Source organism: Sus scrofa, chromosome 9 (genome assembly GCF_054392235.1).
Source record: "Sus scrofa isolate SSC_HxYL_T2T_F1_AM1 chromosome 9, Sscrofa_HxYL_maternal_Yorkshire_Landrace_v2.0, whole genome shotgun sequence".
NCBI classification, from domain to species: Eukaryota; Metazoa; Chordata; class Mammalia; order Artiodactyla; family Suidae; genus Sus; species Sus scrofa.
The window spans coordinates 49,268,222-49,289,392 of record NC_139391.1 but is presented as its reverse complement, the minus strand read 5'-3'; the positions used below and the strand labels follow the sequence as shown (position 1 = coordinate 49,289,392).

The window sequence follows — 21,171 nt, the reverse complement described above, 5'->3', positions numbered from 1 at the left end:
ATGTTTATAAAGTTATCACCTAACAGTGCTTATTTTTTTTTTTGACAGCAATTCAGGCCAAACTCATTTGAAACCATCAGGCACTGTTCTTAAATTCTGTGGCTATCTTTGGTAATTGTATTTAGAAATATAGTAATGGAGGATTGCCTCTAAAAAGCCTACCATGTGCTCTGAATTCCTGGAAGATGTGGCTTATAACAATTGCATAATAACTAGTGTTTTATAATAATTGCATAAAAGTTGATATTTTAACTTTTGTCCTAGATTAGCAATCCTGTATGTGTGACATTTAATGGAACTGTCCTTAAACCCCAGTGACTAAGATTTGGGCTCAGCTGTCATGATATAAGTAGTTTCCTTTTAGTGTTAGTGAAGGACTTTGTGCCACTTAAATGCATTAAATAATATAAATGATATGTTTTCTTGATAAAGCACATTACCCTACTTTGGCCAGTGTTTATAGGCATTAGCCTACATTTTCCGATTTAATTGTTAGTGTTACTGTCTGAGAGAACCCCACGGAACTTGTTTAATAGAGCAGCCAAACTTTCGTCTGGAAAGAACCCTTCTTTTTCTCCTCAACGCAAAGAAGTTTCTTGAAGGAGGTGTTCAATTCATAGTTGGGGGAAAATATCTATTCCTAAATAAATTATTCTTCTCTTGGGTTGGTTTTTGAATTTCTCCTTTTTTCCTACAACTTTGGCATCTTCTGATTTTATTTTCTGAAATTAAAACTCTGGTTTGTTTGAAAGTTAATACTACAGACCATTAGGATTAAATAACTGTTCTCTGTCCTGCCTTTTACACACACACACACACACACACACACACACACACACACACACACACACACACACGATACAGAGAAGCCCCAAGTTGAAACACAGTATTGAGCTCCTTTTCATGGGCTTCGGGGGTGCAGATTTATGAAGGTGATGCCTCCTGAATGATTAAATGTAACACTTTGGCAGATCTTCATCCATGGCGAACAAATATTGCATTATATCTTTCTAAGAAATGATAATGACAATTCTCATCATTTTGGAAACCTAAGCCTATTCCTTTCCATTAATAAGAGTTCCTGTGTCAGACTCTATGTTCCAGCCTCGCTTAACAACGTTCAGAATGGCCATCCTTAAATACCTCTGGCCCTGTGCCTCTGTCAGAGAGATCAAAGAAAAATAAGAGGCTTGGCGTTTATTTTAAAATCTTTTATTTTATAAAGGAAGCGAACATTTTAAAATAACATAAAGTCAAAACCATTTGGAGGTGACTGGTTTGGCTCCTCCTTGCTTTCACTTGCTCTTGTTGTCTCTTTGGATCTAAAAAGTTAAGCCACAGAGCTGCAACTAGATTGTCGGCCTTGGCAAGCTCCACGGCACCAGTGGGTTCCCAGCAGTCACACCCACAGCTCCATCACGATGAAACAGACAGACAAGACATATCTATGAACAGTTGCCTCTCAGCCCCTCTTCATCCCCCTGTTGGCTTTCTGTCCTCTTGTTTTCACCTTTTAAAGTTTATAAATAGGGGCCATCTCTTTTCTCTGAATAATCCCAAATTCAGCTCTTTTGGGTTCTTAGTAGAGTCTCCCAGATGCTTGAGATAGGAATGGGCACTGCACAGGTCAAGGCAAAGGTCGTTTTTTTTTGTTTGTTTGTTTTTGGGGTTTTTTTTGAGAGTCGGTATCTATAGATATTGCTAACAGGAAGTGGAAAGGTCCCTTTTCAGGTCCTACAATGAGATAGGAGCATAGGTTTTTCCCAGCATCTAGGGAGAAGGGTTATTTTTCTTTCCATCATTTGTCCTTGAAGTATTCACGATTAAGACTTTGTCTTCAATAAAATTCCCCAAAGGAGCCATTAATGGAAGGACCTTGTCTTGGATGCTCCATTCCTACTTGTAGAACATGGGTTTTGAAGAAAGGATGTTATGCAGACAAACAAAACCCTTTTGTAAGAGCTCCTAAGAAAATGATCTCTCCCCACATCCTAGAACAGATTGAGGGAGAGCAATTATATAATTTCTTTTCTCATTCAGATTTTATAAAATATGCCCAAACTTGCTTAGTGTTGGAGTTTGGACCCATAATAGAGGCGGTATGAGGATGAAATACAAACTTTTCCTGAAGATGACTCTTCCGGTTTAATATAGCTGGACTTCTGCTCTAGAATAATTTTCAGAAAGTACTTAGAGGCCCTATGGTGGTGTTTGCTAGTTTACTATGGCTGTTCCAGAATGCGAATAGGAAAGAAAATGTTCACCATTTTTTTTTCCATGTAATTACAGGTATTTAAAAGAATGAAATTGCAGTTGGGTTCTCCTGCATCTCTCTCTTTCTCTCCTTGTAATTGAAAGACTTTCTTTATTCCACCGATGTGCAGTCCTGATAGCATTCTGCTCCGACTACGTGCGAAGGTCTGAATAAATGAGTCTTCCCTGATATTAAGCAGTCAGATGCTGAGGTGTGCCCATTGTGTCTGTGGAGTAATGTGAAAGTAGAACAGAGAAGACGCTGCTTAATTTTTTGCCCTTTTGAGAGCAGGATGACGTCTTAACATTTCTGGCGTGCAGCAGTCGAACGGCAGAGCCTTTGGTTGGACTAATGGTTTTAACATTTCATTTTCAGACACGTCAAACCCCCACACAAAAGAAGATACGGAGGCCTGTTGCCACAAACCCGTAGATCCGAACTTGTGCTGATAGTGCACACAAGCTTGTGTCTATAGGTATGTGTCTGTGGGCGATCTCACAGGCCGCGGGCTCTGCCTGTCCGTCATCACAGTCCCTCCCTGCTCCTCACCTCTCCCCCTCTCCCCCTTCATTTACTCTTGTAACGGTAGACCTGGAAAGAGGGGCTGCGATGGGAGAAGCAGACCTTTTGTTCTGAAACAGATGAGGCCCTTCAAGGATGAGATTTGAGGCTCACCCTCCCTTCCCTTCTCTCTCCAAACTACTCCTGGCTGTCACACCAGGAGCCAGGGCTCGCAGGTGAGGCAGCAGAAACGGGGTGACTCAGACAACTAACTCACAGTTGAATGATGCGTAAATAGAGGCCTACCCCAGGGTTGCTTTTGCTTTCTGTGAGCCTGGCTAATTGTTTTCTAACTCATCGCAATCTTTTGGCAAAAGTGGCAGAGACTTGTTTATAAGGCCCATTTCACCCTGGTTTAGGTTGTACCTTGTAGCAATTCTTCCTCACCCATTGTTCTCCAGGTGCAGTCAAATAAGTCCTTATCTTTAAAAATAAAATTAATGAGGGAAATGGATGCGCTTAACTATTTGGACTTTTGTAAATAGTACTGTAAAAAAAAAAAAAAAAGAACTTAAAAAAATAGCCTATTTAGGTCCAACTTCATCTTTGTCCAAAGCCGTTTTATAACTCTTCCCCATGTTTAAAAGGCTGGAATGAAAATAATTTTATCCCTTTGCCTCTTAAATGTCACCATTGTGCCAGGGCTGGAAAGCCAAACTGACTACAGATCAAAGCAAAGCTGGCTATATTTGTCTCATTCCAACAATGTGAGCTGAAGAGTCTGTAAACAGAACCCAGGGTGAAAAGTTGATCAGATTTGGATGACTCTTAAATCTTTGCATTCCCTTTTGGTCAAACATAGTGCCAGGAATTCCCTTAAGTTTTTTGTTTTGTTTTGTTTTGTTTTGTTTTTTTGAAGCTTCTTCTAGCAAAAAAAGTCAATATGAAGTCGTTAGTTATTGAGCTAACATCAGAAAAGAGTTTGAAATTCAAATGAATACATTTTATTTCACTAAACGTTGTCTCCTGTGAAGAGCCACACTGTTCAGGGAGACCTAGAGCTCTTTCTTCCATCAGGTGTATAAAAGTGAAATTTTGTGTGTTGGAATTAGGAAGGCTCAGATATAGATGACGGTGGTTTAAAGGTGTCTCAGAGAATACCATGCTCCCCTGATGCTACACACTGAGGATGTTATGTTTATGCCTCTCCTTTGTGTTTGCTCTGCAAAGCATTGAGGACGGTTGATCTCAGCTTGCTTTAGTCTGGAATGATGGAACATTACATCCAGGAGAAAAATATCATTCCCATTGGTGTGTATCGTGTATAATTGTTTGCCCAAGGTGTTTATCTACCCATTAAGTAAACAATCTTCTCGATTTGTTCTACATGCCTCTTTGAAGTGGAACACTTAGAATGGATAAGGGGGCAGCAGATTAAACCTCTACCTTCCCTGGATAAATACTTCTGTTTGATAAAGGCAAAATCATGTCTCTGCTCATCATCCCTTTAACCTGTGGGACCACTGGAGTTCAGGAATCTAAAGGGATACTAGTAGCCTGTATTCTCTATACAGGGATGACCAGTAGATGAATGCCAAATGTTTCTTTTAAGGAGTTCTTAAACCCATTACCCTAAGTAAAAAGATTATGCAGGGTAGTCAATCCTTTCAAACCTGCTAAAAGACCTAGGACATTGTTATTTGATTCACCTGGCTAGAAAATATTCTGGTGGAAAGCCCAAAGCCCCTGGACACTGGCCACAAGAAACAGGATATTAAATATTTTACATGATGTTGAAATTCAGTATTTTTCCCTTCTTCCATGTTCATGAACGAATAGTTCTGAAGATATTAATTATTCCCTTGTGACTCCCTCAGAGTGGACCAGACATTTTACAGAAATCTGCAGAAAGTAAAATCATTTCAGGTTCTCTTCAGAAAGACTCTAAAAATATATATCTAGTAGTCATTATTACATCGAGGTATAGAGGAAATGGGTATAAAACAAGCCAGTTTTAGTAAAATTCTCAGATGATCACTGTCAAAATATATTAAGCCGTAACACCAGGATATACTTTAGATTTTTTTTTTTCCTCAACAGAAAAAATAATTATTTTTTGTGTTTAATAAAGCAATTCTCCCTTCATCGCCAGAGGTTGGGGAGGAAAGATGGGAACTGATATTTAATTTTGAGAGGGTTTCTTGCTTATGTTTCAAAATTGATAAGTGGATTTCTCTTCATGGGAAGAAAATGTTATGTATAGGACAGAGTTACCTTTGAATGTTGAGTTAATATGATGACTTATTTGTCACTGTGCTTACCAACCCTTCCCCAACCTTCGTTAGGTACTCTGCATCCTTGTCTGCTGACTTGGTACTTAACCTCATCAAATGTCACCTCACCTCTACGATTAAGATTTTTAAAGTTTCTTATGCCTGTAAGAGTGTGGAGATTTTACAGAGAAGTCTGTATGAATGACTCTTCCAAATTTGCAAACATTTATTAACACCTGACATGGTATGCTTTGGAGTAAAGCCACTTTATTTCAGTGTAGCCATATGGCTAGAAGCATGATAAGATTCATTCACTCTGTCATTCATTCAACAAACCTTTATGAATGCTTAGTATTTTGTTCAGTATTTTGCTAGAGGGTGAAGATATGACTCTGATGTCAAAAAACTGATTGCCTGGCCCTGGCAGAATTGCTTGTTGACCATACCAACACGTACTTTAATGAATCACATGCTTTAATCATAACATTTATCCAAATTTCCAAATATCTGATCAATACAAAATGTGTTTACTAGTAGGGAGTCCTGCTTTTCTGTAATCTCAGACATTCATAGCATTGTTTGAGATTCATTCTCACTTCATTTGGGAGGATGTTGCTGGTAGCATTTAAAAATTCAGTGTTCAATGGGCTAAGTGTCTTGCGTGTATTCAAAATACCTTTAAAAAATATTTTTTAAATAGTGCGATAGATTCTTTATACCTAAAGATGTGTAACTAATGTTCTCTGTCAATGCTTAGTTTATTTTTTGTTTTCTCTTTTCAATAAGACTTTTCATGACATCATTCCATATCATAATTGCATGTTGTTATTACATGCCTACAAATATTTACACTAATTATGTAATGAGCCATAATTGCACTAATACATGATAATGGGCTAAAATCAGTGTAAATAAACAAGGAAATTCACACAACCCAAAGAGCAGGGTATTGAAAACCATTAGTATTCTAAGAGCAACATCTTTTTATCTTTGACCCTCTCAAAGAAGAATATACATGGAGAAAGATGCATTTTTCCACTTCCAGTTGTTGAAAAGCTCTGCGGGCTATATGGTTAGGCTGATATCCTGGCATTCTAGCACCCTGAAACTTACCCTCTCTTTGCTGTATCTTCTTTTGCTATTATCTCTTATTTGCCCCTCCACTACCTTGTTTTCCATCTCTAATGCTTAGATCCTGTGTTTATAGAATCAGGCAAATGGTCAGTGCAAGGATAATGAAAGAAATTCAAAGACAAAGGAAAGAAAAGGAATTCTACTTTCTTTTAATGTCCCAGTGGATAGGAAATCATATGCATAAGTGAGTATCTAGAGGCAGAGGACCAAGAGGAACTTGTTGAATTTCCGTCAGAGATCCAGGCCATTCTACGATGTTTCCGTCAGAGATTCAGCCATTCTACGATGTTTCCCCTCTCTGGAATCTTGGTAGCAAATCCATTTTACTCATTGAAGTTACACTATAAGTAAAAGAATAGGGGACCTGTAGTAAAAATAAAAATCACCCGGCCCTTAACTTTAGATTCACGTATACTTCCACTTTTATCCATGCATTCGTTTTTGTTTTCACCATCATGTTTTTAAGTCTCTACTATGTGCCAGGTAGTAGGCACGCAGGTGGTACTAGGTTGGCAGAGGTGAGTTAGTGCAGCCTCATCTTGAAATACATCAGGGTCTAGTGAAGGAGACAAAGAAATCATGATGCAGCGGTGTGTCCGGGGTAGATGAGAAATGCGTATATGAAATCATGAGACAATTAGAGAAAGAACTCTTTGAATGTAGGCCTGACGGATGAATGGGAATTCATTTGGTAAAGGCAACTTCCCAGGTTTTCCCCCAAACCAGGTAGCACTGATTCAATAGAGACGGCCTCCTCAAAAAAGCAGCCTTACTTACTGAGAGCTGCATGAGGGAAGAAAATTGGAAATTTTGGAAAAACGATCCTGCGCCAAGCTGGCTGAGTAACGAAGAAACACCAGCTCTTCAGCGTTTGGATCTATCTATTGAACACCACAGACTGATGGCTCTTTGATTCCCTGTGCACTCAGACACGCCCCCATCTCTGTATGGTGATGCCCAGCTCCTTTGTGGAACAGCTCTTACCAGGCAAAACCAGAATGCAGCTGAGCAATGAGGACAGGTGGCCCCAGAGCAGTCCTCATGGGAAAATAACAAACCTGGCCAAACATGGGAACACATAGAGAGGCGAGGTCACCAAGCTTGAGGGGTCTGTCTGCTGTTCCAGCATTGAACTGGGCTTGAAGATAAAGAAGAGACCCAGCTGAAAAATGAAAAGTACCAACTTGGAAATACATTCCCCTATAAGGAAAAAACACAGAGTCACACTTTTATACATCTCTAAATACACTGTTAGGGATAAACTAGGAGAAACTGCTGAGGCTTTATAAATATGTGAATAACGTAATATATATTCATTACTGTTGAGAGAATGTTCATTGTAACTTCTATATTATTTATCTCTACTTTTCTCAGAGTCTGCCTTTGCTTAAGCTATTTCTCCTTGTTTACTGAATCCCTTTAGAGATCCCAGTTTTTCAGTTTCATGAGGGAAACATTTGTTTTCCTAATTCTTTCTTCAATTGTCCAAGTTTGAATATTGGTCTCCTTTCATCATTCTGTTAATAGATACCAGAAGGCAGTAGATGGATCAGAACAACAGCCTTTGTATATAACCTTACCATAAAAATTGCCATGCACAAATAATTGCAAGAAGCCCAATCCCAAGTGTTTCCTTCCTTCCTCTCTGCACAGTAATCTCATGCCAAGGTTCTTGTGTTATTTTTCTTTATCGTCGGACCCTTTGATGTGCTGCCTCTTATGAATGACCCAAATAAGTAACAGCATGAAGAACAGTTATAAGACTACCTTGTAATGTCGTTGCTTAAGAAATGGTAGCTTGCCCGCCATTGTGACTGCATGTTCCCAGGTTGAGGTAGTAGGTTGTATAGTTTAGAATTGTATCAAGGGAGATAACTGTACAGCCTCCTAGCTTTCCTTGGGTCTTGCACAAAGCAACATGCTGAGAAAGATCATGACTCCTCCGGGCTGTTTTTGTTTTTTCTCTTTTTTTCCCCTAGGAAAACCTATTAAAGGTAAGATTGGATACAGTCATTGTACTGGTATTTTAGAAGTCATGTTTTATTTAATTCTTGCACCCGTGTGGTATTTTCATATTTTGTTTCTTTGCATTGGATTTTGTCTTATCAAAAATGTGAGACTTTGAGAGAGTCAGTACATTAGTTACCCGTTGTCAAAAGAATGCTAAATAATAACACAAAACCTCAGTGACATACAGCAGTAAACATATATTTAGCTCATGAGTTTGTGGTCAGTGATTTAGAGTGAGAAGTTTTTCTGGTCTTGGTTGGTCTTCTGAGAATTAATCTTAGGATTTAAAAAGGAAAAAAAAAATGAACTTCAGCATGCTTCATTTTAAGGCGTGACAAATTGGGGCCATGTTTGCAAGCACATTCCACTTTCTTGAATTTCACCAATTTGAGAGCAATTGTGTACCCTCCATCCTAGGAAGCTCCCAAGATCAAGAGCCATGTTTGTAAATTCACACTTTGGATTTTGAGCTAAGCTTGTCTTGGACTGAATGCTATTTATATTTCTGCTAATGCGTGAGCTATGCTCCAACTTCTGTGGGGAAAATGCCACGAGACTGGGATGGCAATAGTGTAGAAATTGATTATATCAGAATGTGAGGCTTGGTGGTTTCATGATGATCACCAATGAACAATGGATATTTTTCCTGACTTAGACTGAACTCACACAGCCTACACAGCATATGAGCAGCAAAGCAGCCCTAGGACCCAAGTCTGTTGACTGAGATTGGTTGTTCCACGTTCAGACACATTTCAATAGAAAAATGCAGACAGGTCATCAGAAGGTAGTTAATGAGTTATTTCATTCATTTTACTATTTTCTCGCACTTCAAAGTATAAGTACACGATATATGTAGAAGAGTGTGATTTTGCATATCCTAGCCCTAACATTCTCCTTTTCTCTCTCTCTCTCTCTGCTATTTTTTTTTTAATGAGATTTCTGGTCATCATTTTAATTCCATACTCAAGTATTTTCATGATGAATCATAGTGATTGTTACGCTGTTAATAGGTCAAGGATAACTAGCCCTAGTTTGGCGATGAAGCACAGCTAAGGGTCCAGCATTAGTTTTAGGCCACCATGAAAGTCTACAGCAAGAATAGGAGCAAGACCCTCAGGCTCCTGTATGGTCTTCATTTCTTTGCTCATCATCCATCCTTTAGAAGGGCCTGTGGCCTTGCTCTAGAAGATGTTGTCATTACTTTGTCACATTTATTATGAGTTTTACAGGAAACACAGTTACTACCTGTGTCTATGTTGGATAAGAGTTTGTGCATTTAACATCTATAGCCACTTGACACATAAGGACCTACTTAGTACTGTTTATACATTCATAAAGCTTTTTTTTTAATCGAATTATCTTCCTATACAAGACAATAATGTCCTCTCCTTTCCAGTGGTATAAACTTGAGTGGTTCCACACAGCCCTGGTTTCCAAGAGCAAAGTAATGTCTGGGGTCCTGCTTCTGAAGATAGACCAACTTTCATATGGTTGAATTTCCACTGACTCAGTCATAAAGTGATATCTACCAGAGTGTAAATGTTGCCCTCTTGGAGTGCTCTTGTAGCACAGTGGGTTAGGGATCCAGTGTTATCATTGCAACTGCTTGGTTCACTGCTATGGTACGGGTTTGATCCCTGGCCCAGGAACTTCCATATGCCACGGGCTTGGCTAAATAAATAAATGAAGGCACGCCTTCTTTGCTTTCAGAATGACTGTGGTGTCTAGGAGATCATATGGTTGTGTTTTTTCAGTCAGGAGCCCATGGTAGGGTAAAGATTTGGGGAATTGCAAGGAAAATAAATTATGGAGGCCACGTTAGACACAACCTAGTGTCCTTTTCATCAGTAATGGATGGATAAAGTATTCCTCAAAATGATCCATCCCATATCTTCATCTTTGGTGAGTATGTATTCTGTTTTCTGAGGCAAACTCTTCACTGAATTTTATGTCTGACAAATTATGCTTCGTCCCAGAAATCCAAAATACACCATTCATACAAATAACTATAGTCTCTTCTGAGAATTAATCTTAGGATTTAAAAAGGAAAAAAAATGAGCTTAAGCATGCTACATTTTTAAAATATCCTTAAGAAATTATAATATCTGGAGTTCCCGTCGTGGTGTAGTGGAAACGAATCCGACTAGGAACCGTGAGGATGCGGGTTCGATCCCTGGCCTCGCTCAGTGGGTTGCCTTGAGCTGTGGTATAGGTTGCAGATGCGGCTTGGATCCTGTGTTGCTGTGGCTGTGGCGTAGGCCAGCAGCTGTAGCTCAGATTCAGCCCCTAGCTTGGAGATCTCCATATGCTGCAGGTGCGGCCCTAAAAAGAAAAAAAAAAAATTATAATTTCTGTATGGGTGATGTAAATGTTATTTTCATTTTCAGAATCTGGCAATTTGGTCCAGCTATTTTCTAGCACACTGATAAGCTTTGATACAATGCTGGCATCTTGACCTTCTTTATCAATCAAGGAATATTTTGCTGACACAATATAAGATGACTCTGGCCAGTTAGAATAGTGAGTTTATAAACTTTCCTGAAGACAGGTCACTTGTACTTCCGTATTTGCATGCATTAGATTCTTTTGGACTTGGCTTATTAGTAAAGACAGACATTTAGTATGTGAGAAGATAGTCACCCCCCTTCTGGTACTGGATCAGTGCATTTCCAAAGTCATTTTTGTAAAGACAAACATTACCCTTCTCCCACTTGGCTTTGGCTCCTTGTTTTCAAGGAGTCTCTCTAGAAGACATGGAGAAATGAGTGAAAGTTTTTATTAATTCAATTAGCATGTATTTTCTAAATATTTAGTACAAGTTTTGACTGAAAATAGAATAACACCCTATGGCATTTCTAGTCTTGTCCACTGTACTATTTTCCCGTCATCTTTTGACCTCCAAGTTCTAATCCCACCGAAATACTTGTTTTTCTCTTCTGAGTAAGGCTGATCTTTGATGATCTTTAATAGCTTATTTTTCTTGCAGTTGTTCTTCCAAGTTCTATTGAATGCTTCCTTTAAGTAGCATTTATCAAACTTTGATTAATACAAATCCCCAGGGATCTTGTTAAAATGCAGTTTCTGATTTAGTAGGTCTGAAATTCAGCATTTCTACCAACACCTGATTGAGGCTGATGCTCTTGGTGTGTGGAACACATTCTTAGGTAGCAAAGTTTTATATAATCCAAGGCTTCTAAATTCCAAGATGTCCAGACATGGGCCAAGGGTAAAAAATCTGGAGATGGCTCCTCATCTTTAGAGAAATACAGCAAATTTCCCCTTTCATTGCAAGCACACAGCTTATTTTTTAAAAATGTTTTTGTTTCTTTCACTAATATAGAACCCTAGATTGCAGCACTAAGAAAGTTGCATTTTAGAAATAAGGACCTTGTGACAGTATGGTCCTAAAAATCTTCATGTTACAATGATCACTCATTCAAAAGACATCCCTCAATAGAACCTGCAAAGAAAGAATTCACTGGGGGCGTGAGGGGATTGAACCTGGTGTGCCCCGCTCATATCATTTAAACCTTCTAAACATCAGTGCCCAATTATGTAAACCCACGGACTAGAACTGGGTAGTTCCTGAGGCACCTTTAATACAGAATATTTTGCCATCCTGGGACTGTCATTCAGGAATCGTACTCTGCAATGACTAGAAGCTTCCTGTCTTATAACATGGAAGCAGACATTTCCAGTTCTCTGTCTGAACCATCAAAGGGACATGAGCAGAATGATAAGGAACAATTCCGAGTAATGGTTACCACAACAAGCCACTAACACTGAAAGCCATATTAAGGCAATGGAAAAAATAGCCTAAGAAAACAGTAAATATTCATTCCCTTGTTCCTTCCATGGTTTGTAGCTCACTAGGGTAATAAAGAAAAGTAAATTAATTTCTGTCTAGTTAATGTCTATGAACAGGGTTAAAAGCACCGAATATCATTTTACAGCAGAGATTATCTCAGTGGTGAACAGGAGGGGGATATGGGGGGACATGTGAAATTCACCACCTCCTTCCCTGGTTCCTGTTTGTGCTCTTTCTAAACAAAAATTATGTGCTTCGTGCTCCACCGCCAACTGCAGTATGGAGCACACGAGAGCTTCTGTGGCCCTTCTCAACCCTTTTCCATCAGTCACAGAACTCCCACTGTTCTGTGCTAATGCAAAATGCAATAACGTTTAGCATCAGGACATCTCTGAGTCAAGAGGTTAACGGAAAACACATCTCCCATTGTGTTCCTGCAGCTCTGATACTGTTAATGGTGAAAACACCATGGAGACAAATAGATCTCTCTTTATTCAGGAAGCTTTGAGTGAAGAGAAAATATATATGACATCTTTACAGCATGAGAGCCCTCTCTATATGGTGCATTAAGGAAGGATGGGGGAGGGGACAGGTTGATGTAACATCATGCTTGATATGGCCGGAGTCTTGTCTAGAGGGAGTTTTCTGTTGCCTTCATTTTCTTCCTGAGGCTTTAATAAATTCTGCCAGTTCTGGTAGGAGGGAGTGAGATTTAACCTTTAAACGTACAAATTCAAGGAAAGAGGATTCTTTGAATAAGCATAGTGGAAGGCTTTATGGGGTATTTTCTCAAATATGGCCAGAAAACTTTATATAGATATGCATAAATTTATATAGCTGCCTCTTTCTTTCCTATCCTATTCTTGGGCATCCTCCCTTTCTCTGTTGTGTCTTTAGAAACTATGGACCAACACATTTGTGAAAGGGACCCAAGGCAAGACAAACCACCGCCAACAAAAATACATTATGATTATGCTAAGATTTTTCCTTAAACATTACCTTGAAGTAGACTGGATGTTCTGTGAGGTCATAGAAGGATCATTATGGTCTTACTACCCATTGGCTTGAGGGTATCCCTTAGTCAAGGTCACTTCTTCCTGGAGAACGTTAAAAAGAAAACTCGTTTTATAGTTTCTCAATTGCGATCGGAAGCTGAAAGTGGGGTGTTCTGTCCTTTAGGAACTGAAGACTTTTCACTCTGGTAAAAGATAGGGATCAGGAATCCATTTTGGAAGGGGTATCTGCACAGTTTAGATGAACCTCACAGTTACCAATTTTTTTATGTTATGCATAATTTTTGAAGCATTTGGAGGATGTACGTTGTTGATGACCACTGCACTGGCTTTCAGGGGAGAGGGAAGGAGGGCAACTGTGGGGATTTGCATTCAGCTTTCACATGGAACTGGACACCCTTAGACTTGTTTCAAACCAGGCTGATGGACTTCGATACTAGTACTTAATTGTTGATTCGTTGGCATCAAGGGCAGCCAAGTTTCATGTATATAAGTTCATCAAGTCCAGGAAAAAGGGAAAGGGCTTTCAGAATGACTCATTGTTTAATGAACAAGGGCCTCAGGTGATCTGTGGTTGCCATTTTAAAATTTGAGGAAAATGTATAGGCTTCAAATCATAACTTGAATTCCAGATTGGGGCAGATCATGCTCAGTGATGAGGCTGCAGCATTCCAGCAGTATGTTGTTTCTGGTCAGCTGCTAATAACCAACTTCAAAGCATAAACGGGCCACTCATGATATGCGTTCTGAATCCTCAAGGGTTTAAGAGTCTTTAATCTATTTGTAGCTTTTTGTTACTGTATAATGAAGTGCTGCTAATATACTAGAATGAATACGCAAAACACATATTAAATCAAGCATAATTCGAGGAGAATATATCCCCAAAGACTGAACAGAAAGGTGCAGGATGAATTTAAGAGAAGTAAACTTTTATTTGATTGGGGGGAGTAAACTTTTTATTACCTTCCATGGCCTGGAAGCAGAGTTTTCTTGTTAATATAGCTTTTAACAAAATTGCCATTTATGAGATACATGAATGACCACTTTAAAAATAAAGATTATATTTTGCCTAAGGCTAAGATTGTTCTAAATGCAGTACAATATTTCTCCAGGATTTATAAATTACTCTGACTCCTGTATGCTTCAAGATCAGCATTATAAAGCGGAATTTGTGTTGCATAGTCAGTTGACATGTAGAAGTGCCGATTGCAGACCTCAGCTTGGCAGAATACTGGTTAAATTAGATTTTACCGTTAATGTTCTACAGCTTAAGCTGGAAACTCATGTTAATACTGACTGTGATCTCATCTAATGGAAAGGTGCCAAATACTCTGTCACAAGTGAAGCACTACTCTTAACCAAGCTACCAAAATATTTAGTTCTTAATACAGTGTATATGTTACCCTGTGAACTTAGGTGGTTCTAAATTTAGCCAGTCCTCTTGGCAGTTCTCTGCCTTTCCAGATCTTCCCTTTACCTTTTTTCCATCCTGTTTTGTGCCTTCAGAAATTGACCGCCATGGGCTGTCTCAATAACCCCTTTTGCCTTCTGGCTTCTGCACCTTTGGCCAAAGGAAGGCCCCAAGAGAGGAGACCAAGAGAAAGTGGAGAGAGAACTTAGAGCTGACTCCTCCTGCAGGCCATGGGGCTGACCTGGCTTCATTCCATACTGAAGATGGTGGCCACCTCTGCAAATCTCAATTCTCTCTTCACCTTCTGATAGCATCCCTCTCCTTGTTCTCTCAGACTTACGTGGGTGGTGACTCCCTCTCTTGTCAGTCCTTGGATACCTCCCCATTTCTTCCTAGCATCTCTTAACTCTGTCCAGTCTTTGCAGATAATCTTTTCACAAAGCTTCCCTCAGCTTCCCCATCAGAGTGCGCCATTTTCCCGTCTGGATTCTGATTTTCTAGCTAAGTCAATACAAGCTAGGTGACAGAAATCAGTCACCTACTTTCCATCTCGTGTGGGAGATGAGGGATGGGGGAGTGGATACTCATCTCTTCCTCTATACTTTAAGCTCTGGAAGGGCAGCGACCATGTCTAATACCACCTTTATAATTCTCGACAACACCTGCAAAGGGCTTAGCTCATGGTACGTGCTCAGTGGACATGGAGAATCTTACTAAGTTCTTCTGAAATCCTTGAACTTGTCATTGGCTTAGATGGAATGTAAGCTCTGAGGAAGTAGACTTCAAGAAGACCAGGATGACATCTTTTTTTTTTTTTCAAACAGCATTTTTAATATAGTCTCATGTGACACATATATACCCACAATGGAAATACGACTCAATAAAAATAGAAAATTTACTTCATGGGCTAGGTTGATTTCTATTTAGTAGATGGGAAGTAATTCTATGTAAAATATTAAGCTCTAACTATATTTTACATTACCAACCCATCTGCTATTATTTGTTAGTTTTTCCTATTTATGCTATTTTCACTATATTTATTTACATGGCTTTTACCTCTTTAGTAGTAATAATTTTTTTCCGGATATAATCTTGGTAGAGGGAACACATACCTATTGTGGTTGAAATAGGATTGAAGAACTGCAGAATAAAAAGAATAGTTACCAGAAAAAGTATCTTCTCTATTTCTTTGTGGTTCATGTGCTGATTGGCTCTTTGATTTTCACTATAAAGTCAAACCTCTCCATACTTTGTTTCGAAATTATTTCCAATTCTATGAAATGTAGCCAGTGGAAATGGAAAACACTTTGATTCATAAAGTAGTAGGTTGTTGTATTCTACTGTATTCACTTCCTACTTGGTATAAATCAATGTTTTAATATCTAATTGCTCTAAAACTTGTGAAAATATATTAGAAAAAACTGTTAGGAAGAACTTGCCTTTTGACTTTTTTTTGCTGAAAGGAAACTGCCTGGCTAGTTCAAAGAACAGATTCCTCCCTGTTCATATTTTGCAAACAAGATCATTTCTTCAACAAATGGAGGCAGTGGAAACATTATCAACTCAGATAAGTTAAACTTTGTGTCTCCCTGATAAGTGAAACTGTTTAATGATAATTTTACTAGTCCACTTGGGAAGTGACCAAAGCACTCTTAGATAAGTTAAAAACCGAAAAAGCATGGAAAATATTTTTGCCAACTGTTTCTTCTTGGGCTCTTGGCAAAGATCAACAATTACGTTCCCTATCTGGGGACTATCTTTTGTGGGCCAGACCGGATGATCTAATAGGTCTTTATAATCTCCAAATACTGTGACTTTTATCCCCAAGTGAACTACATAGTTTATTTACATAGAAACACACTCACAGGCTTAAGGAAATGCAGTATGACTAATGGTAAGGAAAATGAGCCAGGATGACTCAAGTGACTTTTTTTTTTTCTAAATAGGATAAGTAAATTAAAATCATAGACATTCTTTCTAGTTCCCCTCTAGCATCTCAATATGTAGATCTTAGATGTCAGAAGTCCCCAGTAGTGAATTAGTCTCCTGCCACCAGCAAATTATAAATGTATTGCCCTGTTAAATCAGTAAACCTGGGCTGTACTTATTAAGAAAGCTCTTGGATGAGGATTTGGTTTAATTGTTGTTTTAATTTCACATTCTGTCCCGGGCACATGGGAAATTTAAAATGTTGAGCATGATAGAAAAATAAAAATTGCTCAAAAAATATAAGCATGATAAGTAAAGCATAATCACTGTGTATTTCAATTTTATTAAGAATGTGCTTTTGTAGCTTTGGGCTACATTTATCTAGACAAATGATGCATTGGGAGGAATCGCAAGTTTTTAATAAAAAAAATTGTTTCCTCAGGACTTTGTTGGCAAAGAGAACATTTTTGAGGTCTCTCTTCTTTCTCTATGTTATATAAACATTTCATACTTTTCCCATAAGGTAATACTTTGAATGGTTTATCTGGGACTAAACATCAAAATGGTTGTTATTATTGTTGTGTTTAAATTTTTAAATCAGTTCTCCTCCGTACTTGACATTGGTCCCCCTTAAAAATAAATACAGGGTCAGTCAAGAGCTCTTGTAATCCAGAAAGCTTAGAGTTTCTCACTCTGGGATACACGTGGTGAAAGAATGGTTAAGATACACCAATTGAGGCAGATTAACAAACCCTAATGTTACCCATGGATTGTGTTCCTAAGACAATTGGAGAAACTTCAGGCCATTCTTTATTTTTGGAGGAGGTGTCTGGATGCTGACCCTTTCTGATGGAAATAGTGGTGGTGAGGAGTTCCCATTGCGGCTCAGCGGAAAAGAACCCCACTAGTATCCATGAGGATGCAGGTTCAATCCCTACCCTAGCTCAGTGGGTTAAGGATCTGGCCTTACTGTGGCTGTGGTGTAGGCTGGCAGCTGTAGCTTTCATTCAACCTCTTCCTCCAGCCTGGGAACTTCCACATGCCGCACCTGCAGCCCTAAAAAAAAAAAAAAAGCAAGAAAGAAAAGAAAATAGTGGTGGTGAGGAAGTCTGTCCGGGGCTTCATGAGTGATCCATCCCCTCTTTCTGCTTTCAGCATCCTGATTTATCATGTGGAAATCCCTTCTGTTTCAGCACCAAGAAGCAGTGCCATATAAGTATCATGCATTGTTTTCTGGTATCCTTGACATACTGCAAGTTGTTTATATTCATCTTATGTTCATCCTTATCCTTAAAGTGTTTCTTTAAAAAAAGATGATCGTTTTGCTACAGATTCTCTTATCAAATATGCTAAGAGCCTCAGTAAGTCACTCCCAATCCCCTCTGTGTCATGGGAAGACATCTTTCAGGGCCACTTCCCACAATAAATTCAGTATGGAATGGAGCATGTATTCTTCATCCTTCAGTTTTACAGTTTGAGAGAGCCCATCACCCTCATGACTGCAGCTCATTTTAGTAATTTATTTCATATAGTATCTCACCATACCTTCTACCTTTGCTTTATCTTTTGTCTCATCTTTCATAGCTCAGGCTTTGAAATGACCCTAAAACTTAGGTTCCTGCTGAGAGCTGTGTTCAAGGTTGAGGATCCTTTGTTTTGACTGGGTCCTCCTAAGTCTAGCTGAAAGGTCGCTACTGCTCTTTCTGTTTCCCTCTCACCTCCCTCAGACATCTCTTTCTGTCGCATTCCCTTAATACTTTGTTCGCACATCTACCTTGTCATATCATGTGTGTCCTGCATGTCTGTTTTATTGATAGTTTTTGTGAATTCTTCTGAAGGAGTGGACACCATTTTAATCATTCTTCTATTCCCAGACTGACACATAATAGTTACTTAATAAGTGTTGGTTCAGTTGAACCAGATTTTCTTTCGGTGAACAACGTTGAACAGGTCTGTGATTTAGGAACTAGTAAACTCAGGTAACCCACATTTGTACCCCGCATTGAAGTTCTGTATTCTGTAACATTTATGGAATTTTTTACTTTCATTCTACTATTGTTTCAGTGCCCAAGATTGAATCTGGAATAGGGTCAATATCCAAGTCAAAATAGGGTGCAGCTGAAGGTTGGCTTTTCAAAAGTTTCCTTCGATTTGTTAAACTATAGGTACAAAGAATCAGCCCCGAAGAGAAAGAGTTGAATGCTTACAGTATCGGCTCAGTTTCATGTCAGGGTAATCACGTGTGGTTTCCTGACAATGGGACAGAAGTACTGGGGAGGCATTCTTCCTTGACATACCCTTTCTGCACTGTTCATTTAGTGTAAATAAAACCACTGTGGTCATGAAGTTGACGAATTGTTGTGCTTTGATGTTAGTAAGCTTCCCCAGTTGTTGTAGCTTCCTACTGAGCTACATTTCTAGTAGAGTTTTTGAAGTGGTTTTTTTTTTTTTTAAACTAAGAAGTATATTTTATGATGATGGTGATAGTGATAACAATGATGGTTATTCGTTTTATGAGTGTCCACGTTGTGAGTGGAATAAACAGTAAATACCAAGTTACTTTTTAAACTTAATCAAAATGAAAACGTCCTTCAAATTAAGCGATATACCATTGCAGTAAGAACTGCATCTGTCGATAGCTATGCAATTTAAGAATTCACTGAATATATTTAGTCGTATGTTATCTTTAATTTTTTAATCCCAGGAATGAAAAATCTCTGGTACAACCGTATCTAAAGTGTTAATGTTACCATAGTTAAGCACTCATCAGTTTTTCCAATCAATTTCATTTCACTTTATAAAATAATTGTTAACTTACTGTTGTTTTGTTCTCTTTTCCTCTATGTCTGTTTCAAGTTTTTATTAATCAATAACATGGGCCATTAGCAATGTGTTCAGTCTTCTCTGTTATACCTAGATTATATTATATATACATTATATATAATGCACATACCCATATTAAACACATATATATCTCATCTTCATTCATTCATTTATTAAATAGTGCTTTACTGCATGTTTCTGCTAGGTGTCATGGTGAATGCAAGATAAGTATAGTTCCTACCCTCAAAGATCTTGAAATGTAGTAAAGAGAATAAAACAATTGCTTCACTCATATAAGTGCATTAAATACAATTCCAGAGTGCTGTGGTGAGTCAGAAGAGGATATTTCCAGATGTTGAATCAGAGGAGTCTTCATAGAAATGATGTATTTTGAGCTGGAATAGGATTTTGAGGGAGAGAGATCAGGGGTAAAATATTTCTGATAAAGGGAAAAGTATAAGTAAGGGGCTTGATTAGAGAAAAGTAGGACCTATTTAGGAATGGAGATGGTCTGTTTGGGCTTAGACGTAGTATGAAAATGGATTTCATACAAGATAAGTTTTTTAATTATTAAAGTATATTTTTATAGTGTTGTGCCAATGTCTGCTATATAGCAAAGTGAGCCAGTCATGCATGTGTGCATATATGTGTATGTGTGTGTGTATTCTTATATTATCCTCCATGTCATGGTCTATCCCAAGATATTGGATAAAGTTCCCTGTGCCGTACAGTAGGACCTCATTCCTTATCCATTCCAAAAGTGATAGTTTGCATCTACTAACCCCAAACTCCCGGTCTATCCCACTGTCTCCCCCTCCCCCCTGGCAACTATAAGTCTGTTCTCTATGTTTGCGAGTTGTTTAGAAGAAAAGTCTTTACAAGCAATCTGAAATCAGGCAGGTGTTTTGGTTTTTGTTCGTTTGTTTGTTTGTTTGCTTTTTTAGGGCCTTACCCATGGCACATAGAGGTTCCCAGACTAGGGGTCAAATTGGAACTCTTAAGTGCTGGCCTGCGCCACAGCAATGCAGGATCCAAGCTGCATCTGTGACCTACACCACAGCTCACAGCGGTGCCAGATATCCAACCCACTGAGCAAGGCCAGGGATCGAACCCACAACCTCATGGTTCCTAGTCAGATTTGCTTCCTCTGCACCATGACAGGAACTCCAGAAATCACTTCTTAAAGGGACTCTAATGCCATGTAAAGGAATTTCACCAGGTAGCATAGGGAGCATATAGGTTGATTAACTATCTACTATAAGATTATTAATTGGCTTATAAAGTGAACAGGACAGGATGGAGGGTGACTAGCTAAGAACTTATTACCACAGACAGGTGATCTACGTATCAGTCTGAACTAGGTGCTGTGGGTAGAAGGGAGGGAATGTTTGGCAAATCCTGTCTGTGCAGTTGGGATTTAAGTATAGATGAATCAGAGTAAGATTGGTAAAGACTTGTTGAAGATTTATTGAGTGAATTAATTCATTTTGGATTTTGACCATCAATAGTATTATGATTTTTGCAGACGTATTTGGCAGACCAGGAAAGGAAGCAGAGGAAACAAATGGTGATTACTTATGATCATTTTTTGGAAAATGAAAAGGTCAAAAGATAATGGATCCTGTGGTGCTAATGAAAGCATCATTGAAATGACTTCACAAGTGTTTTTGACTAAATAACATTTAAGTGCATCTAGAAAAGTGTGGCTTGGGAGATATGTCGGAATTTTGAAGTTTCTAGGTCACAGGTTGAAATGAAATAGATTCAATAGAAGTGAGGAGCTGGATATGTGATTATTGAGAGGGGCTTCCCTGAGGTTGAATCAGTTCCAGATTTTGATGAAGTTCATATTATAGCTATGTGTACTGATGATGAAAATGGAAAGGAAATAAACACCATTGGACTTGATGAGGCCAGGGTACTAGGAAAGGCCCTCAGTGCAGCCCAGGGGAGGGAAAGAAAACCATAAACTGAGATAGAACTAAATTACAGAATTAAAGCATCCGTACACTGAA

The 21,171-nt window shown here is 38.7% G+C and overlaps 2 protein-coding genes and 2 non-coding genes across 28 annotated transcripts in view; 3 read left to right on the top strand and 1 right to left on the bottom strand.

Moving 5' to 3' along the window:
* LOC146399891 (uncharacterized) overlaps positions 1-21,171 on the bottom strand; it is a 393,141-nt gene that overhangs the window by 97,097 nt on the left and 274,873 nt on the right. The window lies entirely within an intron of this gene.
* The window catches only part of LOC102164776 (uncharacterized), a 441,263-nt gene that overhangs the window by 379,285 nt on the left and 40,807 nt on the right, over positions 1-21,171 (top strand). The window contains exon 9 of one of the 25 annotated variants that reach the window (XR_014815509.1): positions 2,630-2,729. The exons of 22 other annotated variants lie outside the window; for them this stretch is intronic. The gene's annotated coding sequence lies outside the window, so the exon portion shown is untranslated. Of the gene's footprint in view, positions 1-48; positions 666-2,629; positions 2,730-21,171 lie in introns of those variants that run through there. 2 more of the 25 variants (XM_084976401.1, XM_084976392.1) reach the window with 2 other exon arrangements.
* On the top strand, positions 2,663-2,742 carry MIR100 (microRNA mir-100). The gene has a single exon (NR_038550.1). It is a non-coding gene; the product is annotated as a microRNA mir-100 (primary transcript).
* Positions 7,986-8,065, top strand: MIRLET7A-1 (microRNA let-7a-1). Its single transcript, NR_038520.1, has one exon. It is a non-coding gene; the product is annotated as a microRNA let-7a-1 (primary transcript).